This window comes from Quercus suber, unplaced genomic scaffold (assembly GCF_002906115.3).
Source record: "Quercus suber isolate HL8 unplaced genomic scaffold, Cork oak 2.0 scaffold_11, whole genome shotgun sequence".
NCBI classification, from domain to species: Eukaryota; Viridiplantae; Streptophyta; class Magnoliopsida; order Fagales; family Fagaceae; genus Quercus; species Quercus suber.
The window spans coordinates 1679-10991 of NW_027069477.1; the positions used below are offsets into that span (position 1 = coordinate 1679).

The following is a 9313-nucleotide window of genomic DNA, read 5'->3' on the forward strand; positions in this document are numbered from 1 at the left end:
ACCACGATTATCCCAATAAAAAAAGGTAAACTATACCAAAATTATTTGAACACTTTTTTTTTTCTTTTTTGATAATTCCATAATAATAACAATATGGAGGGGGATTTAAACTATGATAATTCTAATGAAGGAAAGTAGATTATACCAGAGTTACGAGATTCCTGACAACATGAAAACGTTTTTGTATGTGTGTGTGTGTGTGTGTGTGAGAGAGAGAGAGTAAATTGGTAGTTACAACAAGAGAGATAAAAACCTTGAATGTTTATATTGAAAACACCAGGAGGTATTAATTAAACTATTCTTGACAACATGAAAACACTTCTAAGTGCTTGTTTATGTGAAAAGTTCCTCATTCTATATAATTAGTAAATGTTAGTCTTTAGAAAACCTTTTTTTTTTTTACATAAATTTCATAAGAAATATAAAAGGTATTATCAGATGGTTGAATTTCATTGCTCAATAAAAGTTTATATTTGAATCAAATTAAATCATAACTAAAAGAAAAAATTTTCGACCATTGTCGATCTTATTATTTGCCCAATTCCATGCTTATTCCTATTGTTATTTGGATATAAGTTTGAATACAAATTTGGTTATAATCTATTGCTGCAACGAATTCATTCAATATCTTTTTATTGTTTGTGAATTTTGACAAATTCACAAGCAAAAATTTCAAAAGATCAAATATCAGATTGGCATAAAATTTAACATGTGTATTAAGAACATAAATTCAATTGTTATATTTTTAAAATATGTCATAACATTAATTTTTTTAGTGAAAGTTGTAGTCATTGACTACAATTAAGTTTGTAGCCAAATTTTGTCATAATGATTTTCCCAAATAGTTAGTCGTCACTTTTAGATTCACGTGTGATTATACAATTTCTACATAAATTATCAAACAAATATGTATTTTTATATATATATATATATATATGCACATTGTTCAAATACAGATAATGAGTAAATGTAACTGCAAAATTGTATTTACATAAAGTGTGAGCCATATCATTGGCATTTCTCTTAATCCATTTAAAATTACAGCTATCAAAAACACGACGTAAGTTTTCTTTTTTGATGTTAGAGATATATATTAAACATATATTAGCCCAATGTAATAGGCCCAAGCCCATTCCTACTTGTACTAGTAGTCTAGGGTTTAGTCGCCTATATATACTCATGTTAGGGTTCATTGTTTTTTTTTTTAAAAGAAAAATAATAAATGTGAATCATAAGGGGGAGATAGAAAATTCTAATCTTTTACTAGTATGAGTCCTAAGGAAATTTGGCACACACCTATTAATGATGCATTGGTGAAAATGGAAAAGTTTCTTGCCTATTCCTGACAATTGTGACATCTTAACGTGGATGTATACAAACCTTATACCACTTATCTCAACACATTAACTTATCATTTTTTCTTTTACTACCTCGGTCAATTTGGTTAGCAAGAAATCACCTTATATTTCATAATATCCAAACTAAACCCAATGATCTGCTACAATTAACCAAATTGCAATTAATCATGCAATTGAGTTCACAAAATCATTGCCAAAGCTTCATCCAACTCCCCAAACTAAATTAATTTCATGAATTTCTCCCCCTTTTAATCATTTTTAGAGGTTTTCTTCCAGTTAAGACTTGAGAGTAATGGTGCTTCTTGATAGATATATTGACTATGGAATGGATCACCACAATATTAGATTGAAGAAACCAGGCTCTCAGCAAGACATATCTCAAGTTCTAAACTACAATGCCTAGGAAGGTGATAGATTGTTGTTTTCATGGAGAGGAGTGTTTGTACGTCATCCAAATCAGATTGTTGTTTTCATGGAGAGGAGTGTTTGTACGTCATCCAAATTAGATAAAATTAAGTAGTAGAAAAACCTAAAGTCTATACCACACAAACTCTCACCCCACAAAATTGGATCAAGTCCATAATTAATTTGTATATTTTGTGTCGGATGTTGCAAACAATGTTAGGATAAATATAGGTTTGGATCTCAATGCACCTCTCTAAATAAATCATGTGGAGTAACTCCACATTGCAACCTTTACCCACTAACAATACTAGTACACCACTGCAATTTAGTTTAACACTCAACAACTAAGATGTTTAAAGGTTAAACTTTGAAATTCATGGATTCCAAATTGATGAGGACCCCATTGCTTTTGTTCCCCTTTGTGATGAAAATCTTCCCCTTATGTAAATTAGAAATTTCCCTTTTGCCTTAAAGTCAAAAAGAAAATTCCATAAATGTAAAATAACGAATGGGAATATAAATGTCATGCTTTTCCAATGAATACAATGAGAAATTATAGTTAGCACCTGCACTATCCTGAATTTTTCAGTAACAACCTATTTTCTTTTGTACACTTTTTTTTTTTTTTTTTTTAATATATACTTTAAGGCAAAGCTGCTAAAATTTATCACTTTGAGAAAGTGATGAACTCATGAAAGAGACATTATGCGAAAAAAAAAAACCACAATTCTGCATGTCTTTTCAAGATCGTAGTCGTAGATGCTCATCAAATAATTCAATATAATGTTTCAGTACTTGACTCTAGGGAGGGAATCAATGCATTCTTGAAAAAAATGGTATCTACTTTGCTTCTTATCTGTTAAGATAGAATAAAGTTTAAAAGAAAAATCACAAAGAAAAAACAGGCATTACCTTTTCTATTTCCATTGACATAGGTGGACAAGTACATATTCTCTTTTCCCTCTTACAAATTGGTCCCAAAGAGTCCAATTAATTTAGTTAATTAAGCAAATCATGCAAGATGTGATTAAAAAAGTTTGAAGCTTTGTAGCTCAATTGTTGGCACTGACAGAGATATCCAGGATTCAAATTCTCCTTCCTTCAACTATCGAATTATTAAAAAAAAAATTGACTTTTTATTTTAAAAAATTATTTATAGTGTTATATGCAACAGGAAATTGCAGCATGTTCACTAAATTTACAAAAATAGAAAAAGAAACAAAAAAAATACATTCCTAGAGAAATTGAAGGATTAAAAAAATGCAAGGAACAAAAACACCAAGAATACAACCTTTCATGAAAAATTTTCTATTAATAGTGATGTGTTAACCAATGTTTTAGAACAATTGTTAGGAACAATTTCAATTGGAAGCAAAGATTAGCGGCAGCAATATCATCAAATGTTGTCAAAGAATTTTTATAAATTGATGGTTAGAAAAGGCCTTGACATTTTATTCCTTATCACAAATTAAAAAAATATATATTTAAAACGAAAAAAAAAAAAGGCAAATGCATAATATATTGTTTGATTTTCACCGAATATGCGGAACCATTCACTTAGTGAATATTTGATTATACAGTTTTAGATATGATTAATTGTTCATTACAGGGCCTCAACAGCGGGGATAGCTCAGTTGGGAGAGCGTCAGACTGAAGATCTGAAGGTCGCGTGTTCGATCCACGCTCACCGCATTTTGTTCTTCTCCAAGCTAGCTTTTTTAATAACAACTTTAGTGTTTTTTGAACACTTTTTTTCTCTTTGCTTTTGTTGTTCTCCAAGCGCTTTTTAATAACAACTTTTAGTGTTATTTGACACTTTTTTTTTTTAATAATTCCATAGTAATCACAAAATATTCCATAGTAATAACAAAATAATTCCATTGTAATAATAATAATAATAATAGGGAATGAGATTTGAACCATTATTATTATTATTATTATTATTTTAGAAATTGATGTGTATATCGAAAATAACCTAACTTTTAGATAAACAGTATAAGCTTTAAACCTCTTGATTATTTTTTATTAGTGATAACAATAAGAATGGGGATTTGAACCACGATTATCCCAATAAAAAAAAAATGTAAACTATACCAAAATTATTTGAACATTTTTTTTCTTTTTTGATAATTCCATAATAATAACAATATGGAGGGGGATTTAAACTATGATTATTCTAATGAAGGAAAGTAGACTATACTAGAATTACGAGATTCCTTACAACATGAAAATGTTTTTGTGTGTGTGTGTGTGTGTGTGTGTGTGAGTAAATTGGTAGTTACAACAAGAGAGATAAAATTTAAACCTTGGATGTTTATATTGAGAACATCAGGAAGTACTGGTTGAACTGTTCTTGACAACCTGAAAACACTTCTAAGTGCTTGCTAATGAATTAAACTCCTCATTCTATATAATTTGTAAATGTTAGTCTTTGGAAAAGTTTTTTTTTTTTTTTTTAACATAAATTTCATAAGAAATATAAAAGGTATTATCAGATGTTTGAATTTCATTGCTCAATAAAAGTTTATATTTGAACTAAATTAAATCATAACTAAAAGAAAAAAATTTCAACCATTGTCGATCTTCTTATTTGCCAAATCCACGTTCAATTACATGCTTATTCCTATAGTTATTTGGATATAAGTTTGACTACAAATTTGGTTGTAATCAATTGTTACAACTTCACTCAATATATTTTTATTGTATGTGAATTTTGACAAATCCACAAACAAATTTCCAAAAGATCAAATATTAATAATTGCTCTAAAAAAAAAATATTAATAGCTATATCATCATTCAAAGGTTTAAACTTCAAGTTTTGTTAGTTTAAAATTATGCATAGAAAAATAAGTTTGTAGATCGAATAGTAAATAATATCAAATTGACATAAAATTTGACATGCATATTATTATTAGTATTTTTTTTGAAAGCACATGTGTATTAAGAACATAAATTCAATTGTTAGATTTTTAAAATATGTAGTAATATTAATTTTTTTAGTGAAAGTTGCAATCATTAACTACAATTAAATTTGTAGCCAAATTTTGTCATAATGATTTTCCCAAATAGTTAGTGGTCACTTTTAGATATATGTGTGATTAATGATTATACAATTTCTACATAAATTATCAAACAAATATGTATTTTTATACATATGCACATTGTTCAAATCAAATACAGATAATGAGTAAATGTAACCTGCAAAATTGTATTTACATAAAGTGTGAGCCATATCATTGGCATTTCTCTTAATCCATTTAAAATTACAGCTATCAAAAAAACTACATAAGTTAATATCTTCCAATCATACAAATATCATTTAATTTTAGGTATTAGAAATATAATAATGTCTTGCAATCCAACATATAATCTAAATGATACAAAAATAAATCAAGATGTTAGACAACATAAATTTAAAAACTAACATAAAACAAAATTTCAAAATAACACCATTAATGACATTAAATAAATTAGAGGAATTTTTTTTTAGAAAGAAAACTTTGAATTTCATTAAGAAACAGGCAAATCTTGCCTGCATATGCAGGCTTGATTATACACAGGCAGGATTGTTCATGCATGCGCATGAACTAGCCTAAAAACCCTAATTTTGTTTTGTCTGTTTTTGCTTATGCTTTCACATGTATACCTCTGTTTTAGATCATTTCTCATGTATTAATGGTTTTAAGTCTCTATTTCACATGTTTGTTTACTTGTTTGTTTTTCACATGTTAGAATTAGGGTTTATCTTGTGTTTTCTTTGCTTTGATGCCATGAACATGCATTCACATGCTCATGCATAATGCCATAGGTGTTGAGTTGCTGCAAGGTAAGTAAGGTAAGTCATGCATTAGTATTAACATGCATTTTTGTGTTGTTTAATGTTTGATTTCATGCTTAAGAGATTGGAATATATGTTATGACCTATGTTGGATTGCCATGCCCTTTTGCTGCCTTGTTTAATGATGATATGTTATGACATGATTAGAAGAATGCTAGGATGATGTGAAATGCCATGCTAGATGAATGCTAGGGTTTGTGATGTGATGATGTGCCATGACTAGATGAATGTTAGGTTGTTTGATATGCATGATTAGATGTATGTTAGGCTTTATTTGACAAGCATAATAAATGTATGGTTAGGGATGATTGATGCCATGTTGTGTGTTTAGATGCATGTTAGTGTGTATGTGTGTGTGTGAGTTAGATAACAATATTGAGTGCTAGAATGGAATTTGATCATTTCATTGATAAGGTAGTGTTGAAGAGGAGTGAAGACTTTGATATTTTGGCACAGTGGAAAAGTAATGGTCTCAAGTATCCTACTTTATAAATGATTGCAAGAGATATTTTAGTCATTCCCATTACAACTGTTGCTTCAGAATCTGCCTTTAGCAATAGTGGGGGGATTTTAAGTCCACACCGTAGTAAGCTACATCTCAAGACCATAGAGGCAATAATGTGTGCTCAGAATTGGTTATGGAGTGAAATCAACGGTTAGCAATTGTCTAATTTCTATTTATAAAATCAAAATTGTGTTTTTATATTTGCTAGTTACAGTTTAATGAAGTTTATTCCATTTTTTAATTCATTATTGTTGTAGGTTCTTCAACTATATTTGGAGATTGTACATTTCAATCAATTCTTGTGTTAGGATTATATCAAGTGCAATGGATGTAAATGGATGTAATTGAGAATGGGGAAAGGTTGGTACGGATTATAGTTGTAATTGTTAGTAGTAACTGATTGTAATTGCTAGTAGTACAGCTGACATTAGTCAGTTAGATCAATTCAAAGTTAGTTAGTGGGCGGGAAGGATATATAACTAAATACCAAGGCTGTACTGAGGCATGAAAATAAGCACTCTCATAATTCAGTTTCTTTTCAGTTTCTTCCTTATTTCTCTCTGTTCAATCTTTCTTCTTCTGGAGGACCAGCTGACCTCGAATCCAGCTAGATATTCGAATTCCATTTCTCTGTTCTTATCATCTTGATGATGGGGAGCCAAATAAAGAGGATGGGAGTTGTGTCACAATTGTGAAAGATTAAACATTTTGTATTAATTTAGTAGCTTTTTTAATTGCTTAGCCTTGTTGGATTAATTTGTTAGTTTGTAATTATTCTAAACTTGTGGGATTTATTTTGTAACTTTTTAATTTCTTGGACTCGTTGGACTTTTGATATTTATTTCTTGGACTTGTTGGATTTATTTTATTTTTATGTTTAGCTGGTGATTTTAGTTATAATTTTCTTTAACAGGTGATTTATTGATTTATGATTGGACTGATTTGGCATTTGGGCCACGTTATCAAGGCTTGAATTAGAATATGCAGGCTTGAATGTGGGCAAAAATAAAATTTGGGCTTCAATTCTTTTTTTGGTTGGGCTTGGCATTTGGGCCACATTATCTAGGCTTGAATTAGAATATGCAGGCTTGAATGTAGGCAAAAATAAATTTGGGCTTCAATTATTTTTTTTTTCTTTTTTTGGTTGGGCCACGAATTGGGCCCAATCCCTTAATGGGCCCGACGGGGGCAGGTCTGGCATAGGAAAAAACCCGCTTAGTAAACGGGCCAAGTCTGGGCCACAGGGTCTTGGCCCGCGAGTCGGGTCTGGGTATGGAAATATCCGGCCCGAACCCGACCCATTGCCATTCCTAATTGGAGCAAGGAATGAAAGGAAATTTCCACCAAATCTAAGTCCAATTCGGATTAGGATTCCAGCCCTCACATTAGTTAATATTTTTGGCATAACTTTCGACTCAGACGTCCAATCGAGATGATTCAAGTTGGGCTGGAAAGTTAACTTAAAGGGATACAACTTTGTGATTAACCAAAAGTCCAAATTCTAATGTTAAATGGGCCAAAATCATCGTTTAAGTGAAGCCTAAAAATTTGGGATTTTCTCCAAATGGGAATTCAACTTGTAGTCAGATTCCTTGACCTATTTGAAGGCTTTTTAGAGCAAAATTCAGAGAAGGCTAGTGCTAGGGTTGGGATGCAAAACAGAAAATTGGAGTAAGAGGTAGTGCCACATGTGGCTTCTCTATAGCTTTTTTTCTATGATAGCATTGTGACTATTTTTTTCTCTATTTTATTTGTCTAGTTTAATGTTTAGTATTTTATTCTTGTGTTTTATTTCAATTACCATGAGTAACAAAATTTATACTTAGGGTTGAGGATGAAACATTATTAAGGATTATCAGTAATATTTATGTGATTTGATTTTTCCTACTATAGTTGTTCTTTAATGATTTAAATTGTTCTTGCTTCATATCAATTAACTAAGATATGATTCTAGATATGAGTTCAATCATGTTTTTCTCATGATTTAGGATTTTTCTTAATTAATTGAATGCTTGGTTTATTATTTCTTGATTTTAAAATTGGATATCTCTTGTGATTTGTTTGGCTACGAATACAATTGATGATTTGATTTTAGACTTAAGAAGCGAAGAAGAGCATGCTTTAGATATTTAAATCGAAGTTTAAATGATAATATTTTCCATAATAGCAAGAGTGATTTCTAGATTATCATGCAGTAGTTGAGAAAAATTAATAATCATAAATATATGCTGATATGACTTACAAGACGAATTTCAAAACCTTAATACCTTTCTTTAAATTGTTTACATCTCTTTACTGCTTTATATTATATCTTTGCTTAGTTTAATTATTTGCTTAGTATATTTAATTGCAAACAGTCAATTTTTATTAAACTTGATTAGGATTAATTTGGTTAAGATTTGCTTAATTTTTCTACATTTATTCAAGTCCCTGTGAGTTCGACCTCGTTCTTGTCAAACTCTACTTCAATGCGGTTCATATACTTGCAAGTATTTTAAAATTTCACAAGAAGTTTTTGGCATTGTTGCTGGGGACTTGGTTAGGAAAATAAATTAGGTCTTAATTGAATTTTTCCTTCTAATAGTTGTCGTTAAAATATATTTCTTTGTGCATGGTGTATGAGAACTTGGACACATGATAAAGAAAATCGTCTTGTTAGTTTCGATTATCCATCCACCGTGGGAGAAATGAGAGATGATTCAAAAACTCTTAGAGAGTTGTTTTCACCTATTACCATCGATCCTCCATCTTGCATAGTATTGCCTACAACCACTGTTTCACATTTTGATTTGAAGCCACAGATAATCCACATTCTTCCTACTTTTCAGGGATTGGATGGAGAAGATCCTTATATGCATGTAAAGGATTTTCTTGAGATTTGTGCTATTTGTAAGTTCCAAAATTTCACTGATGACTTTGTTCATTTGCGTTTATTCCTTTTTTTTCCTTAAAGGATAAGGCAAAAGCAAGGCAATTCTCTGTCACTTGGATCTACCACTTCATGGGAACTGTTTGTCACAAAATTCCTCTCTAAATTTTTCCCAATAGCCAAGACCAATGCTTTGAGGAGAGAAATTGCATATTTTTATTTGGATGAACAAGAGAAATTTTATGAGCGTTGGGAGATATTTAAGGACTTGATCTTAAAGTGTCCTCACCATGGTTTTGAAACATGGAGACTAGTACAATATTTTTATAATGGTTTGA

At 30.2% G+C, this 9313-nt stretch overlaps 1 non-coding gene across 1 annotated transcript; it reads left to right on the top strand.

The window, feature by feature from the left end:
• Positions 1 to 3382: 3382 nt before the first annotated feature.
• TRNAF-GAA (transfer RNA phenylalanine (anticodon GAA)) lies at positions 3383 to 3455 on the top strand. Its single transcript has one exon. It is a non-coding gene; the product is annotated as a tRNA-Phe (tRNA).
• Positions 3456 to 9313: the final 5858 nt, after the last annotated feature.